Source organism: Phaenicophaeus curvirostris, chromosome 2 (genome assembly GCF_032191515.1).
Source record: "Phaenicophaeus curvirostris isolate KB17595 chromosome 2, BPBGC_Pcur_1.0, whole genome shotgun sequence".
NCBI lineage: Eukaryota > Metazoa > Chordata > Aves > Cuculiformes > Cuculidae > Phaenicophaeus > Phaenicophaeus curvirostris.
Window position 1 is genome coordinate 36,961,304 of NC_091393.1, and position 19,201 is coordinate 36,980,504.

The following is a 19,201-nucleotide window of genomic DNA, read 5'->3' on the forward strand; positions in this document are numbered from 1 at the left end:
ACCTTACACCAACCATGTCTTGCCACTAGAAACCCGATGGGAAAACTAAGCCACGTCTCAGTTATGAAAATATTAGAAATATCAAATCAGTCTTTTATCAAAACTCTTAATAAGCCTATCAGAGCAAGAATGTTGCCATGTGTTTGGAACAGCACCTTTGAAGGAGAGCCCAAGGAAGTGTTATGTTGCAGTATGTGGGGTGTAGGAAACAAATTATAGCGTGGGATAAGCAATGACATAGAAGCAGAAAAAAAAATCTTTGGTCTAGTGGAGGCAGATTTTGTTGAGGTAAGTGGGTATTTTTTGATAAAAAATTAATTTATTGGCAAAGGAAATGAAGGAGATTTGATCTGTACTTCATGAAAAGATTCAGTGTAGTGCCATATGAGAAATTAAGTAGAATGCATAATGAAAAGAGTTGCTGATGGGAAGCAACAGTGGATTGTGCTGAAAGGAAGACTATAAAACTGAAATTTAGCTACAGGAAGTGTCTGCCCATTTCATGTCTTTAGCGTGGTCCTGTTTAGCATATGTATAAAAATTGCTGGTAATCTTAAGTTTGGAGGAGAACAGGCTAATCGCATAGGAAGAATTGTGTGGTTTGGATTGGAATAATGAAATATAACATCTTCCACATGGAAAGGTCTGTTTTATTAAGAAGATAAAAATCAGTTGGCTTCATCTAGAAAAACAAAAGATGAGAGAAAATAAATGTACTTTGTAGGTATATCTGGAACTTTAGAGTAGGCAAGAAGAAAAAATATTTAAGCCAAAGAGCAGTGTTGATGTAGAATGTTTAGATATAAACTGGAAATTAGCTGGCCATGAAAGCAAGTTTCTAACCAATGGAGGAATGAGTTTTTCTCTCAGTGAAAGTAGCAGGGCAGAGCATTTTAACAGGTTTTAATATGGAGGTTGATGAGATTGTGAAAAGGGTTATGTGGTATTTGCTGGTTATTGCTTATGACTGCACTTGATGATCAGCCTTCCAGAAAACTTGCATATAGTTCAACAAATATTTCAATGTTCCTCTATCGATGTGGACAATTTAGCCATAAGATAAAGGAGTTTTTATCATCCTTGTATAAAACACATCGTATACCAAGGATATGGCTTAGCTTTCTCTTTCAGAAATCCTTGACTGTAGCACAAAATGCAGCTGTGCTACAACACACATTGTGGCCTTATGCATATGTTCATATCTGTAAATGAGTTGTGTATACATATACAAATTCACATATGTAACGTTTATATGCAAATGTAAAGCCAACTTTGACCTTTTTTGTTTTCTGGGTTGTATTTGCATTTAGCAACTTGTATTTCAAATAGAAGTTTCGATTGAATGTTATTCAATATTTTGGGGTTTTTTGAAAGTAACTTTTTTTTTTTTCAACATTTCCAGGTCTGGCTGTTGTCTCCTATCAGAACACCGCACCAGTGAACGTGCATACAGGAAAACACATAAGTATTAAAGAAAATTATGTAAACTGAAATGTGAAAATGAATAAAAAACTACACATGTAACAATATAGAACTGTTTTTCTTTTTTAAAAAAATGAGAAAGTGTATTTAATTGAGAAGCAACTTATGTGTAGTGTAGGAAAATGGTCTGTAAACATCTAATTTTAATTCCAAAGATGAGATTCCTGATCTGTTATGTGCCAACAGAATTCTACATGTCAAGAAAGGATTGAGGTTCCCTCCCATGACTGGAGAATGACCTATTGTCAAGAGCAAAATATTGCACAAGGAATTAAGTTTAGTATAACAAGAATACACACGTTGGGGAACAGTTAATAGTATAGATTTAAGTGAAGTTTAGTGACTGGATGTATGGCAATGAGAGTTTTGTAGATGAGGTTTGATTATGATGAAGTGATTAAGTTTTAGGTAATTGAGGAATAGCGCTAGAGGTTTTTATGAGTGGCATTGCTGAATCAGCATAATTAAAAAACCTGTTGTGTAATGCTTGGATCTAATGGCTATAACCGTTGGGTATGGAGAAAATCAGGTGTAATGACATATAACATTTGAACATTAATACTGTTTATGAGAATGGTATGCTTGACAGTGAGAGTTACTGGCAAGTAGTAGAGTATAAAGAGAAAAATGATGGAGTATTTTAAGAACTTCCATTGTAAAAATAAAAGTTATTGGTTTATTTTCACAACAGCTGCCACTTGAGGCTGTATGTGATAAACTCTTCCGTCATCTTCTCAGGAGAAAGATTATGTAAAAAGTGCATTTAATTTGTACGTCATATACACCTACATGTGTATATATCCCTACAAAATTTTACTCCATACAATGCAACTCAGGTGAATGGTTTTAAGAATCGTTTTTAAACAGGCAAGTGAAACATATTTTTTCACATTCTAGTTTTGTTAAATAGCTGAAGCATTTAGTGAAACTCTCAACTGAGTAACTAATGCAAATAGTAAGTAATTAAAAAGATTCCATGATGGAAAATTTTCAAGTACTATAACTGCTAAAAGGCCTATCACTCCTATAACTTAGGTAGCCAAGTATACACGTGTATGTGGTTATCATTTGAATTTTTATTGTTTTAAAATGTGAAATGTGTTTTCGTGAATGAATCACAGAAATGAGGCTGGATGGTAAATGATGAAATCCATTCCATGTTAGATACTGCCTTTTTTTCCTGCCATGTAGTCTGACTTATGGAGGCATTGCACATTCATGCACCAGACAAAGTGAAAGAAGCCTCAGACCAATAAGTAGAGTTATCCAAAAAGAGAGAGGAGCGTTGCCATAAGAGTAAACTTAAAATGGTTTAAGATTAATTTAGAAATGGCAGAGTTCCAATGTCTACCTCTGTCAGCAACGGTCCCTGTAATATACTGATGTATACATTATGCTGCTGTTTCAGATGCCTATTATTTTTTTCGCTTAGGACAATTACCTGTAGTTTAGAACTCAGTGTGTTTCCTGTGGGGTGTAAATCTCTTCATTCCTAATTAAGAATGTTTATGTAACCTTTTATCACCTCAAATAATTATTTGTCCTTCTTGGGGCTTCTTCCTTTGAAATAATTTTCCAGTACAAACAGAATGTTAAGAAAAAAGCATTTTTAACTTCTCTGATTACCTTGAGCAAGTAAGGTTAACACCTGTTGGGATTTGTGTCATTTTGTTGTGTCTTTCCAGCTCCCAAAGAATTTCTGTTATTTTTATGTGAATTCCATCCAGTTTGCAGAGGTCTTTCTCATAATATGCCTAGAGCTCATTGGTGAATTCCAGTCGTGGTTGTAAAGAGCGTGGATGAAAAATGTATGCTTTATCTCCAGTTAGGTGTTTTTACTTTGTTTCTGGCATCGATATGACCTCCATGTGTAGGGCAGAATTAATTACCTGACGGTATTAATGTTTGGTCCACCAAGAGTCTTGAAGGATTTCGTTGGTTGACCACAAATAAAATGTTCTGCAGCCTGCCCTACAGCTGTGTGTAGAGAAACTGTTACCTTCCTGCTCCAGGATACAGTGCTTCCAAGTATGCAAGGCAAAAACTGAATTAGTCTCTGTGTTGGCACTCTGTTACAAATCTATTTCTGCTTGCTTGTTATCCTTAGATCCTTTACAAATATTATGCCTTTGGGGTATTCCCATCCTATTGAATGTATTCCAGAATCTGTTCCAGAATATTTCTCTCAGTGTTTTCCATAGAGCAGCTTGCTTTTTCTTGTGCTTAGTTTCCTTTTACTGTTTCCTGGCTGTATTTTGGTCACGCTAAGTTACTTTGAGGTATCTCAGTGTCCTCAAAGTTGTCTGTATTGTGGCTTCTTGGGGATTAATGAAGATGTCAAATAAAGCAAGGCCTCACAAGAGTTCCTGTGGCACCACACCTACAGATAGGTTGGTACTTGTCCTTTATCCTAGGATTATTTTATTTGTTGACAGTTTTCACAGTTTTATCTTGAGCCCTGCAATAGTCACTGTTTTCCTTAAGCTTCAGAATTTTTACGCAGTCCTTGTGTCCTTGCACCTGCAGTTCAGCATTGTAACCTATCCAACACATTCAGAGTGATTTTTGAGGTTTCGTGAGAGTACCAAATGCTTTTCTAAAATCGGGTTATGAAATATCTAAAGCTTGCCTTTGCTCTGTATTTTGTTCTGGATTTTCAGGGAAGTGTTGTTGTTTATTTTACTGTAAGCTAAATATTGCCTGGTATGCTGTTGTCCTTTAAAGCGTGGTCTGAAATCAAATCTAGTGTAGTTTAGAATTTCAAAGGTAGTTCTGTTATCTAGATGTTGAAGAAGCTAATTTTATGACTACTGAAACCTGTTTTAAAAATGTTCACTTGCTGAGCACTTTTTGCTGGTGATTCTTTTTGCCCAGTACTCGCATTGAAGGGGCTTTTCAACTTTCTTAAAGGTTTGCTTCCTTCCATTTCAATCTTAATGGTAAAATATAAGCAAGGGGAGGGAGAGGGGAGGAAAGAATGGTGTGCATACTTTCAAATGCATCTTTATAAAATGCAGAAAGCCATAAAATACCATGCATTTATTTACTAGATATATGATATGTAGTCAGAAGCGAGTAACATTTTATTTTAGCGTGATATCCATCAGTTAAACACAATTAGCACTTCCTACTCTTCCCAAAATCAAGGCATACCTACATTTAAGATGAAAAAACTGGTGTTTATGCCAATTAATAGTGCTGACACTTTACAGAGTCATGATGCAGTGCACAAAAAAGATATTGCTTTGCATACACACATAGAAAAAGACAATTTAAACAGTGGTGTACAGGTAAACCCTGTAAGACATCACTGGAGCTGAAGTTCATCCCAAATATGGTCTTCTTAGATATATATTCCCTTTATAAATGCTTCAGTGTGCTTGACATGATGTTGTTGTTGTTGTTTTTATTATTATTGTTCATCTATCAATTTAGTAGTATTTGCCAAAGGATGGCACTATAAATACAGGCCCCATCAGCACACAGATCTACCTCAACAATTTTAGAGTCTTGCAAATAAGATTAATTCTCTAACCAGTACATTGATTGTTTTATATCTGAAAGTACAAAGTAGGTAGAGTTAGAGATAGAAACTTGAGAAGAAAACAAATCTAGAGAGTGGATCTACCAATCTAATGTAATATGTTAATTTGGGTTAGGGAAGATTGAAAGGTAAGATGCAGTGATTCTGTTTCCAGATGCCTGGGAGGGAAATTATGTGTGTTGCTTATGGACTCCTAGTCAAGTACAGAAATTGGTTATATTCTCTTTGGAAGCTATGCAGTTAAGTGACAGAGACTGGATTCTGTTATAATATGATGTGTGTTTCCTGCTGTCTCTTGAGTAATCTTGCAGCTGCTTTAGTTAGAAAATCAGTGATACTTGTTTTCATCCAAAAGCAGGAACTAGATGGCTTGGCTTATAAGATTAAACAACACTGCCATCAAAATCTGTAAAGCATCAAGTACTATGCCATATTACAGCCTCCCCACCCCCTGCACCTCCACCTTCCTTTTCCGATACTGCTTTCTAAGCTATTTTGCAGAGATAATATTTTGCATAGTTGTTTTCCTGAGGACAGGACTTAGGCTTTTAATCACTTTAATTTTTTTTTCTCTAGTTGTTAAGTGATGTGTTCACATTAGGACCATGCTTTTTTCAAAGAAAATGGTCGTTTGGTGGAAGTACTAATATGCAGGGAAAATAGGAAATTATTAATGTTGAAAGAGTCTTAGGTTGTTCAGAGAGAGAAGAGAGCATTCCAAGAAGTGATCACATTCTCACACTAAGCTTTAAACACATTCTTTATCTTTAAAAGGAAACAGAAGAGAATCAGTCAGTAAATCAAATGTAGTTATGGGCTTGTCTGGAAAACCATATTATTCTGAAATAAGGCATTAGGGCTGGGCATTTGAAAAAAAGAGTTGTCAGTGCCAAGGCCTCTTGTGTGCTGAGAAAAATGGGTATGTCTTTCATTAGAGAATACCTTTCTGGCATCCCCTCATTGTTTTTCTTCATCATTGTCTAAAGACAGGAGTTATGGTGGCTGCTCTGGGTGAATCTTTAGGTACACATTAAAAAACAGGCTGTATTTTTGTAGTGTAATGAATAAGCTTTTAAAATCACTGTACAGTTGGTTTGGGTTTTTAAATATCTATTTGTTTGAAGTTACCAAAAATTCTCCACCTTTTCTTAGTTGTTAAAAAAAACCCAACAAAACACGTTTAAAGACCACATGTTCTAGCTGCAGCTTTTTAAACCTGTGTTGTCATAAGGGTTTCACTACTAGTAACCTGAGCTTCTCTCTGTTGCTCCAGCACGAGATTTCTAGTCAGTTCTCCAATTTGTTCTTTTTCTAACTGGCACAGAACTGCTTTTTTGCATGGAGTACTTAAGAAACTGCTTATTTTAAACAAAAGAAATCAACAGCATCCATGTTTTCCAAGCTTATTTGAAGGAGCTTTGTTTTTTATCACATTTTGAAAGTATTAGCATTTTTTTAGATTAAGTAGTTCTGTTTAGAAGTAAATTTAACTCAGATAAAGAGAAAATAACAGCAGTAGTTGACAAAAGGGATAAAGTGCACTACCTGTACACATATCCTTTATTTTTGATGTTCTGACAGAAAAGGAGATGAATGAGCATGTTAGAGGCACAATGTTTCTGTAAATATTGCATTATTGTATAATTAAATATATATATTGTACAATTAAATATTGTTAGCATAATTTATTTCTATGTTTCCTAATAGAAACAAAACTTTTAAAGCTTACTTTAATTTAATCATATATAAAATGATAACACCACTACTTCGAAGGTTTAAAACTTCCAAATTATTTGGCATGAATTGTACTGTGACAGGAGAATTCATAATTTCCTCATTGACATCTTTGTAGTGTTTATCGCCAAAATTTACATCCATACTGTGAAATGAAAAAAGGCTGGAGATACCACTGTGTCCCTGTGCCTTCAAATGCTGTCCCCCGAGCAGCGTGGGAGGACCGTTTCAGATGTCACAGTTGTTGTGGTCCTAAACTGCCCCGTAGCAGGCTAGCAGCTTAACAGCGTGGGTGATGAACAGCCCAGTCTTCAAGCTTGTTCCTTGGTACCATTTTACAAAACAGTATAGGCAGTGCAGCAGTGTCTCAGGTAGGGCTTTTTAAATGTACCGATTTGGCAAATTCAGAACACAGCTTAAGTTCCGCTGATTTCTTTATTTTCTAAGTGCTTCATATACATTAATTATTTTTCATAACGTCCAAATAAATGAGTAATAAGGGCACTTGCTTAAAAGTCCCTTCTCTCAATACTGTGTATGCAAGCTGTACAACTACTGTTTAATGAAAAAAAACATAAGCAGGCCTAGGAAACTGAAGCTTCCTTGTTCTTTTTGGCCTCTAAGTTTTCCATTCCTTAGCACCCATTGGTAAAAACCCAGGCTGGAGGGAAGAGATGCTTCACGTGCAACCATTTGCTGGTAGGGGCACTCTCCTAGAAGACAGGTTTGATGTTCTTCAAGGAATGGAAAGCCCACAATCTAATCTACTATTGCCTCTTCAGCTGCTATAGCATAACGCTGTGTCCTAACCACTCTGCTTATATGTAAGAGTATGCAGCAAACATACATGTCCCAAAGGACGGGGAGATATCCTTAACCTCTACCAAGACTTAGTCCTAGAAAAGTTTATGGACAGCAATGTAAATTTCTGATTCGTGACTGACATAAATTTAATCAAGGAAATAATCAGACTGAACAGCAATAAACGGTCTTCTGTAACCTGCTGTCAGAGCTACCATCTGTATGTCTGCTTAAAACTATTAAGAATGCAAGGGTTCTGATGCATTTCTGTTGCTAGGTACTGCTGTTGGAGGTCTTAATTCTCTAGCTTCATGCGTTCACCCATCTTTGTCAGTTGGGTGGTGTGCTACTTAGTGAGAATAACAGTGTTCTGTATGCCATTCACGTGGGCATAAATGGCTACACAAAGGACAAAGTTCTGAAGAATAAGGTCAGTAGGTTTTATATCTAAATAGGACCCTATCCTAGAAACCACTTAGGGTTTTTCATTATTATGTGTTCATTATTTTAAATGGAACAGCTTATTTGAGTGAAGTTATGGGTGTAATTGCATGCAGGATCAGATCTGTGCAATCGCATTTTAGCTTATTATTCATACAGTAGCACTGTTACAAATCTGATACCTCTGCTGTTACCCCTTGCTTAGTCAAGGTGAAGGGGTATCTGGAACTGAATGTGTTTCGGTGTAATGGCTTGCACTCCATTTCCATGCCTATCTAAACCAAGCACTTATCCAAAGGCACGCTATAGAGAGTATTTTAACTGTTAAGAGTCATAAGGCATGGGTTTTCAATGCAGAAGGTCGTGAGGCTGCAGTTTCACTGGGTTACGTGCTGCATTTGCATAGACAGATATTCAGAGAGGTCATGGTACTGCAGAATGCTTTAATGATTTTCATTTGCATCAAGCTGTTCTCACCTCTTAAGAGCATAATGGATAAATAAAAGAGGCCTTTTGTTTGCTCTTCATGAAAGTTACCAGTGATTAAGTGGTGCTGAGGGAACAGATTCATGTTCTCATTTAAAAAAAAAGTACAACAAAAACCACCAACAAAACTGTCTATCAAAGCTGCCTTCAAAGTGACCTACTTCATTTTGATTTAAAATGGCACTTGAATCATTTTATTTTAATGTTATGCACATTTCCTAACTCAAAACACAGAAGTGGTCACTCCTAGCTGAAAAATACATAAATAGTTATTCCATCAGACGTAAAATATTCATGGTTTGTTAGGGTACTCTTAATAAAAAAGTGCTGGATTACAAATGAAGCTGTATACGCTTACATCAACATTTCTTCCAGATAGACTGAACAGTCACTTTCATCATTAAAAATTATGTCCAGAATGTAGTTGTGAGTAAATTGATACTTTTTGCACCATGCTATGATGTTTCATAAGAAAGTCCGTGCTAGGGGCTTGCTGGAGAAAATCTTACCATGATTACTTAAGGTGTTCCCTCTAAGTTTTATTCTTAGATATGGAGTCTCCCTGTCAAAGATTTCCCCAAATCTTCCTGGAACATGGCATATTCGTGTAAAGGCATAGAGATTTCCACACTATGTCTTGGCCCCTCGGTGTCAGCTTCTTGAGCTCCTCTGCCATGCATCAGCTCAAAAGAGCCATCCTGAAAGGAGCTCAAAGGAAGTTAACACAGTCTCTGGCTACTTTATATTTTTAGGCATTTTCTGAAGGATTTCACGTGCAGTTCAGTCTCTGTCAGTGTAATCTTGAAAAAAAATCTGAGTGGCCTTCACAGGTCTTTGATAATAAATCTGTGTTCTAAAATAGTTTTGTGTCAGAATGGTCATGCTTGAATTTTTCATTCCTGATTTATAGGTACACTAGTCATGATTCCATTGCCATGATATAAGCATTGGCATCTTGGTACCAGTATTTTTTTATTATTTTCAGCTTTATTTGTCACATTGAGAAGCACAGACAAGACGTTCCATATCCCAAATACTCAAATTTCAGTAGTCTCTGTTTAGGGTGCAATGTTCCTCATAGTAGCTAGGATGAACAGGCTTTCAAGTACTCGGGTCTTTTGTTTTCAGTTAATAACTTCCAGTCCTTTTAGTTTCTAACCTCCTGCCTCTCAGATAGTGATCTTGTGTAGTACTTGTGGCATTCAGAGTCTCTCTCTCATGCTGGTTTCATTTAAATCAAGATACTGAACTTGACTGTATGTGTTTGGAACACACTCCATACTCATAGAATTAACAGTATGCTTGGAGAGCACAGAATATGCAAATTCAGACCTGCTGAATATGTAATTTTTATGTCCCTTCTGTTTTGTATTGGCTTTGTAATTTGTCCAGTGTTTGAGGGCTAATTAAATTACTGAATTTACAATGAGAATACATTAGTTCATTCTTCCCTTTGCTGATTTTATTTTTTTACTCTTCCAGTTAATTTTCTTTTAAATCTGCCTTTGTGTTCTCTGTGTGGCATAAAAAGACTAGTCAGCGGCCTGAATACAGAGGCAGTTGAGAGAAATTTCTGTCTGCAATCAGTCTCCTCACTGCAGGAGGAGTGCTGAATATCCTTACACATGCAATAAAGATGGTTGAATTCAGTGATCACTGCCTGACCAGCATAACAATTCCTTAGTGATTTATGGCGGGTTGGGAAAGCAAGGATTTTGGATTACTTCGAAGAAGAGATCTGTGCACGTGAGGATTTGACTTGTTATCTTGGGTTAGGAATAAAAGACCTTTTTGGAGATACTTGTCATTTTTTTTTCAGTGTATAGTAAGATGCAAAGTTTTGTCGCATGTGGAAATAAGGTCCATTACTGACAGTGTGGTTCAGTTTAGATAAAAAAGTATTTTACATATTATCAACATAGGTTTTTTCATTTTGTTTAGTTACAGCCTTGATCATCTTATTCTTGGTCTTTAGTCATGCATTTATGTGCAATGAATGGAAATAAAATATGACTAAGGAGATATTCCAGAAACAAATATTAGAAGTAAAGGTGAAGGATTGTAACGATTCTGACAGAATTACAGCAATTCCTTGCTGTAGTGGGAAAACTTTGTTCAAAACCAAAAATGTTCTTATGGTTTTAATTGAGTGGCAGAAAATTACTTCTTTGTGGTCATCACTGCTAAGAGACTCTTTAAAACCAACATTTTCCATGTTCCCTTGTTTATTTCTTTTTTGTCTAGTAGTTGCCACCATTAATTGGAATTATAAACTACAAATCTAAGGAGGACAAAAGGTTTTCTGGAGAATTTTATCCAGATGTCTATTTCTCTTTCCAAAATATCTTTTAAGTATTTAGGGTAAAGAAATATTTGGGGGGTTTTGGAGATTGGTGTTTGGGGAGGGGGGGTGTGGGGTTTTTTTAGAAAAAAGTCCTGGTTAACTTATAAGCAGCCAATTTTTTTTGCTGTATAAAACTCCAGTAAAGTCACTAGTATTTCAGTGGGGATTCATGTGGCCCTCGGGGTTTGGATTGTATCATATTGCAAGATCCTAAATAAGACTGTTTGGAAAGCTACAGGCTTTCCATCTTTTTGTCTGGAAAAGTTATAAAATGGAACAGGCAGGCTTTTCACTGAGCTGCTGAGAATGCAGTTCTGGCTATGCAATCAGGACTAAATAAGGAGCAAGATCTGCACTAAAAATAGACGTGGAGGCTGATCCAACTGCAGTGTGAGTTATAATCCTCACACAGCAAAGGGCTGGTAGGTTCAACTGAGGACACTCAGTTATAGAGAATCAAATAAACTTTATCCTGCCACCATACCCTAGCTGCTTTAACCAGATTTTTAGCAGTCAGCAGAACTTCTAGTCATTCCTGCAATTCATTTAACACGTTATTTCAGATTTGGAATTTTTTTTTTTTATTAGAGAAAGGATTATATTTGCCACATAGGAAGAGGAAAGTGTGGGTTGGGTTTGTGTAACTTTGTTTGAAGAACATGGGCAAAAATGACAAGGAGAGATTTCCTGTGTTTTCCTTACAGCTGGAGAAATACTTTCTTATCACTCAGAGCGTTAAACTAACATGTCTGCTGATAGGACAGATCTCGGCGTGGGCACGCTGAGCCGATTTGGGCATCTGGCCAGATCTGGTACTGTGTCACGGACGTGCAGTTCGCGGTGCGTGCTTTGAGGGAAGCTACTCTGCGTGTTTCAAGAACAAAGTACAGAACATTGTAGGTCATTCCTGCCCCTCCTCTCCCCTTTTTTGGTAAAATAATTCAGAAAATGTTTATCATTTATTTGTGTATTTCCTTTCAACTACCACTTGCCTCATAAGCTGAAGCTAGAACTTGCCCAGGGAGTTGAAATATATCCTGTGATACCGAATAGGTTACAATTACTTATTTATTGTTAGGACCACTTGGCTATTAAATATTTGGATTACGTGAGCACAGCCAACTACAGCTATGTTCTGCTTGCTTTGTTTGAATGTTTCTGTATCTCTTCAGGCAGTGAAACAGCAAGCATGAAATTTTTTTCTGTTATTCCAGTCTTAAAAAAGATTCTGTAGAAGACTTTGGTAATTCATCATATAATTTCAGTTTCTTTAAATATGATTGCATATGAAAATTAACAAAATCAGTAGACAATCAATCTCTTCTGCTCCTAAATGTTAAAAGTATTTTTATTAATTTTTAGTTTTCAGTGAGCTGCAGAAGTTGTTGCTGAAAATGCACACTGTTCATATACCTCTTGCCTGTTAATCGCAGGAGTAGCTCGGTCAAATTGGAAGGCAGTCAGGGAGGGAGAAACATCTGGGTCATTTGAACACAGGAAAGCTTAGACAGCAGTGAGAGAGTGTGGAAGAAGACCAGAAGACAGAAAGCATCAAACTTGCAGAGACCAAGGACAAGGCAAATAAAATACGCAGTGTCAGTGAGTCACAGATCAATTGCTTGGTTGCATTTTCCTTCCTTACCTCCCTCCCCATCATAATATGAACTGCAATATTCCCTGTTTTCAGTCTCTTCCCCAGCACCTGTATTTCTTCTCTTCCACGTCCCATACTGAGTGTGCAGCTTAGCCGAAGCTGTGAGCAGCTGCCACATAGAAAAGCAAGCTGATCAACACCATCTTGCTGGTGTGGAGGCAGCAGCCTCCATCTCCAGCTGAGTTCAGAGGCCTTTTTTTGTCTTTTTATTGTATTCTCGTTAATTGTGGTTGTATTTGAAGATCTGTGTTTTCTGGAGGAAAAAAAGGCATGTGTGCAGTCCAGGAGGCATAGAGAAGGGATGGTGATCAATAATTGCTGTGAGTGCTGAACAGTGAAATATGTGTGTCATTATGTTTTTGTCACATTCAAAACTTACCTACCAGCTTAAGCCGAGTCTTTATAAGACTGTATAGGGCTTTGCATCAGTTCAGCTACAGGCTATGCAATTCTACCTTAACTGCTTTTTTTGCTATTAGTTTTCAATGTAATGGAAACATGGGATAATTCTGTGGGTCCTTACATATGCAGAATGAATGAATTCAAATTAAGAATATTTTTCTTAAAGAGGATATGTTTGGGTTTTTGTCAGAGCTCTTTGAGAGTACAAGGGGAGGTCACAGCTGTTCTTTTCATTCACATGTAGTCTAATAAACAAACAACATATGTATGGGGCATAAGAGTTTAGCACTCAGAGCAGGCATTTGTATATGACTTTGAAAACTGTAAATAACGAATTATACTTAACCTTTATCCTACCTCCCATCAACCTGATTTGTTAGTAAAGATACGTGTTGGATTTGAGGTTTTCATATATTACATTGTTCAGAAAAACAGAACTTTACTCACCAAATTCAAGGTAGCAATGTCCACATTTACATTCTCAGCCTTAATTCCAATTGTCATAAGCCTTTTAGTTTGCATAATTACTACATTTGCATAATCACTTAAAACCTTGGTCTGTACTCCAGTGAAAGCAGACCTGAAACTGCTGAAATTCACACTTGCCCACATTTTGTACTGCAAGCATACAGGGCTGACCTCAAATATGGGCCCATCACCTTTTCTTCAGAATGCGTTGGTATCTGGGTACTTGAGTCAGCTTGGTAGATAGTGCTAGCGTGCTGATGCTCACAAGCAGTCTGCCATTGTCCTTACTGCCATCCCAACAACCCCAAGCAATGCTACAGGCTTGAGGAAGTGTGTCTAGAAAGCTGCCAGAGGGAAAAGGACCTGGGGGTGTTGGTCGATAGCCAGCAGTGTGCCCAGCTGGCCAAGAAGGCAAACGGCGTCCTGGCTTGTATAGCCAGCAGGAGTAGGGAAGTGATCGTGCCCCTATACTCAGTGCCTATGAGGCCACATCTCAAATACTGTGTTCAGGTTTTGGCCCCTCAGTACAGGAAAGACACTGAGCTGCTGGAGAGTGTCCAGAGAAAGGCAACAAAGCTGGTGAAAGGTCTGGAGAACAAGTCTTACAAGGAGCAGCTCAGGGAACTGGGATTGTTTAGCTTGGAGAAGGGGAGGCTGAGGGGAGACGTTATTGCTCTCTACAATGACCTAAAAGGAGGCTGTAGCGTGGTGGGTGTTGGTCTCTTCTCCAAGTAAGAAGTGATAGGATGAGAGGAAATGGTCTCAAGTTGTGCCGGGGGAGGTTCAGATTGGATATGAAGAAAACCTTTTTTTACCTGAAGAGTGATGAAGCATTGGCTCAGGCTGCCCAGGGCAGTGGCAGAGCCTCCCTTCCTGAAGGCATTCAAAAAACATGTAGCACATGGCACTTTGTGGTATAGTTTAGTAGGCATGGTGGTGTTAGGCCATGTCAGTGTTAGGTGTTAGATCTTAGAGGTCTTTTCCAACCTTAATGATTCTATGATCCTGTGAAGTGGATAGGGCTTGGGGAGAGGGGATTCAGATTATACGATGCTCACCTCTGATCCAAAGGACTTTTTATTCAATTACAGCATAGATGTAACTGTGGTGATCTCATTTACCCTGGGAGATGGAGCATCCAAATACCAAGAATTTAAAAGCAAACCCCTAATGCATCACTCAGTTTCTCACTAGTCAAGCAGGAAAATTAGCTGAGTATTTTCCAAATACAATTCAATTAATTACCCTTTTTTTTTTCTTGTTGGAGACAGTTCCAGAAAACCATCAATTTGCACATTGTCATGAGGAAATGTGCTTTTGAATCAGACATTGAACTTCCCTTTGACCTTTTAAAACCACAGAATCCTTACCTCTCATTTTACTCTAAAAATACCACCAGTTCGGGGGAATTATGCTTGCTAGATTGAAACACTAGAAAGCAGACAACTATTTCAGTGCGGAATAGGTGTTTGCTATTCTAAGACAGTACAAAGATGAATTTTCTGTAGGAAATGGGTAACTCACAGGATATACGTTAGATCTTGACACTACACAAGTCAAAAGTTATTTTCATCTGATAGCTTTGAATGACCTCTTTACATTTAAGTCGAATCCTTAAACCAGTTTCCAGTGGACCGATATATAAAACAGAAAACCCATCAAAATTGTTAGTGATCTCCTATGACTTTGTGTCAATGGTGAGACTGTGACAGTACTCTCTGTTCCAGGAAACAATTAAATTACAGCACTTGCATAAAATTGTCTTCTTATGTTGTGCTCAGTCCACAGAAAAGCTGGGTAAAAGATTTCAGCTGACACTCCTCTTCAAAACACAGACAGGAAATCAAAAACATTTGAGGGCATCTTCTCAAAACAGAGTTCTCATGAATGGACATCTTCACAGCACAGGTCAACAAGACAATTATTTCTGTGTTCCAGGGTTAGCTGTTTCCTTTTATACTTACCTGTCAGTCTTTCTAATTCTCAGATTACTTGGCAAAATCAAGTAAGACTCAGCAAAATTAAGCCTTTTAATCTCCACTTGCCAGAAAAGTTTTGGTTTCCAGATATCCTGAACAGAATATCTGCAGAACTTAGGGACTTCCTGTATTTGAAGCCACCAAACAAAGGAATGGTTTGATATCTGTACCTACAGGTGTTCCCTCTCTGCATGCTGGATGGCTGTCAAGGATAAGAAGTGTTGCTTTTCACTCAGTCGTGACCGATGGTTAGAAGACGTCTTTCAGGCAAATTTAATTGGAAAAGGGAATGAGATTTTCCTCCTAAAGCTATGAAATATTTTGTGTATATTTAAGGAATTGTTACATGATGTTTTAAGCTGTCTTCTGGCTTTACAGCAGTGGCCAGTTCTGAAAGGCTGAAAGAAATTGAACTTGCAGAAGTCTGCATTCAGTAGCTTCTCCCACCTCACTGAATTGTGGTTCTTGAATGATCCAACCAAGGTAAATAAACTACTTCTCCCACCTCAGACTGGAACCTGTGTCTGGATCCATCAGCTCCCAAGAGTCCCTGTTCTTGACAAAAATGTTATGCCCTTGATGACTTTTGTCAGCTAGGATGACCCCCAAAGGCGAGCACTTCAGTGACAAGAGCGAGGCAGAGGTGCAGCTGAACCCTCTCCTCTAAATGGATAGAGAGCACTTAGTGGCATCCTTCAATTTCTGCCCATGATGGTTATGGAGCTCCATCTGAATTATAAAATCAGTCTTTCTGTATTTTTCCCTCAAGCGACATGTTCCTGGAGAGAGTCATCTCTCCACACTTGGGATGTAACAGGCACGCTGTTAATTACAAAAACGTAAGTATTTTAGGATACTCCCTTGACTTTTCCTACCTAGTTATTTTCCAGACTGCAAGTCTATTTTAAGATTGTTATGGTGATTCCAGGTAAACCATTAGATCACATGCTGTCAGAGCAGCATCTGTGCTGGCAATTTCACCAAGAAAATTCTTCATCTTAGATATCCACAGAACATCAACCTGAATCTCTGTCTTCCCAGTTCAACAGGTGTTATGTAGAGCATATTAACAACTCTTGATGGGATACAAAATGCAGCCTTGTTCCAACCGCCGCCTCCCAAGAAACTAAGTCTGCCATGGAAGAAACTAATGATTGCTATTGAGTACACTGGAGTGGGAATATCGATATATATTGCATACAGATAACTGCCAGGAGGAGAACAGAGTATGAGCACGTATCAGCAATTGATCAATGCTGGATGTCTGCAGATCCCACACAGCTCCCATTCTCTTTTCATTTTACTCCTGCACACTTGGGATTCTCATACACTTAAGGTGCACTGAGTGTGCTGTTGCCGAAATTAAAATCTCCAGCAGCCTCAAGGCTTATGTGTGCTGTATAGGTATATCGGGCCTCATAGTCCCTTAAGCAAATGTGCAACACCAGCAGATATGGATATATACCTCTCTTTGAACTCCCCTTGCTGTATCATAAGGAACTTTTCATCAGAGGGATGAGAAACATCCATGTTCTTTGTGCCATGGAAGCAGTGGTATCTGATAACATAAAGATTCAGTCATACAAAGGATAAGGTGATTTTAAGGCCCCTACACAAAGCAACAACAAGAGTACCTGAACAAAATACATTTGGAATAGTGCAAGTTACTACTTTTAAGGTATTATCTTTAAGCTCCAAGTTTTAAAACTTCCTAATGAATTTCTAATAAATAGCTTGTTTTAAAGCTATATCTGCACAGGAAGTATTCAATTCTACTGTCAAGTACATTATTTAAGTACCCAAGAAAAATTATCAACACGCATCACCAGGCAAACAGTTATGGCAGCAGTAAGCCTGCATTCCTAAAATAAAAAGATGGACCAATCCACAACAAAATAAAAATTGGCAATTATGCATCACATTTGCTCTCAAAGAATTCTGATTAACAAATTCTGAAATTACAGCCAAGCAGAACACAGGTAGACATCTGTCTGCAGTCTGCATAGCTGCAGGATGTCTCTTCTGCCAATTCATCCCTTAAATAATAATAATTTCTCTTCAATCATGTTGTTGTTATACCTTATATAAAGTGGCTTGAACTTATTCAAGCTCTCATAAATAACAACAGCAAACAGAGCTGGTAACTGGATAGCACAAAGCCTGATAAGAAAAGGATTCAGGAGACAATACAAAAAAAGTAGAAAAGATCATAAAAGCAGAAGGGAAAAGGAGTAAAAGAATAAGGTCCGAGGGAAGAGTGAATGCCAGTAAATGTAATATCCTACTCTGAAGAAAAAAGGAGAGTAAAGCACAGATGGAAATGGGAGGGCATGTTCATCCAAACCCATAATAGAAAAGTAAGAGAGTTTTTCTTCATTCATTCTTCACTGTGTTTTAATACTACTTTTGTATAAAGTTATACATTGGGACTACTGAGGGAAAGCTACACCTGGAATTTAGATAGGCTCTTAAAACAAGCATGTGCCGTAGAAAGAGTAAGGAAATGCAAAGATGGGAAATAAACGATGGTGGCTATTTCTAGAGAATACATGGGCCTCTGAAAGCTGGGGATCAAATTCAAACTTGATCCCCCAATTTAGTTAAATAAGCTAACACTGTTCCAGCAGGTTTGTTTTCTTGTGAGTCAAACTCTAGTTTTACCTTTGCCCTTTTGTTTCAGCGGAAGGCCAATATGTACATATGAACACAAAAAAAATTTTTTTCCTTAATTATCAAACCCAAATGTTATTTTACCTTTGCCAGCTTTATGTAGGGTGATGTGCCATCTTGCATATTTATTTTCCTGGAGTGATTCCCAGAAGTATGCTATGCTTTTTCTTGCTCATGTCTCACTAGCTTTATTTATGAGTTGTGTACACGAGGTTTTTAGTCTCTGGGGAGAGACCTACACAGGAAATCTGTGGATGATATTTAATACATACAAGTATGAGAGAAGTAAAAAAGCAGCTACTGAACAGTACTCCACATTGATCTAATTCAAAATTTCAGACTAGATCATGGATAAGTTAGCATCCATGGTTTAAAACCACAAACACCTTTGTCTTTTTTGTCATATAGAAGGAAGAGACATAGTGAAGATTAGTAACCCAGAAAGAAATGTTACTTACTGCTCAATGATGTATTTAAATGCTAAAGTCTCACAATAGACCTTTGTGATAGGATTATGTAGTGCTAGGTGAGTGAAAAATGGAGTACCATAGCTTGGTTTTCTGTTTGGAATAGCTACTAGCCTCAGCACGCCTCACATTTTCAAAAGTCTCCTTTAGTTCTTGGGGAATTCAAAGTGTTCAGGTTCTGGGCACACAGATCTTAGGACACACAGATTTAACACAAAACCCTCCATACTTAAATATCTAGTATAACATATTATGTAATATAAAAATAATATATACTATATTATATAAAATACTATTTTTCCTTTTTAGTTGCCTCCTAGAATTAAATGATTTTTACATGAATTGTTCTAAGTGTGAAATGTAGGAAAAAAATCATGTTGTGTCCAGCATCCATACCTAATCTGAAATAGCAAACTTGCAAGTAGAATTGAAGGGAATGCTTTGGGAGAGTGTATTCAGTTCAAAATACCAAAATGTGATAAAGGACAAAGAGCCAGCATTTCCAGGAGTCTTCCTTGTCAAGTGGCAACAAAATAATTTAAAGAGCAAATTTTCACTTAATTATGGAATTAAAATTTCATTGTTCTCTGATGACTGAGTCTAATAGCAGTATTGTAATTTTGCAGCTATTGATTGTGTAGAAAGTATGTTCTAAAGATACCTTTTTTCTTGTGATTAGATGCATGAATTCCTTTTGGCTGTAAAATAAATCAAGGTAAGGCCCTCTTC

At 37.4% G+C, this 19,201-nt stretch overlaps 1 long non-coding RNA gene across 1 annotated transcript in view; it reads left to right on the top strand.

Moving 5' to 3' along the window:
* LOC138717844 (uncharacterized) overlaps positions 1 to 19,201 on the top strand; it is a 36,072-nt gene that overhangs the window by 5,865 nt on the left and 11,006 nt on the right. The window contains exon 2 of the long non-coding RNA XR_011336969.1: positions 1,403 to 1,465. This is a non-coding gene — a long non-coding RNA (uncharacterized lncRNA). The remainder of the gene's footprint in view (positions 1 to 1,402; positions 1,466 to 19,201) is intronic.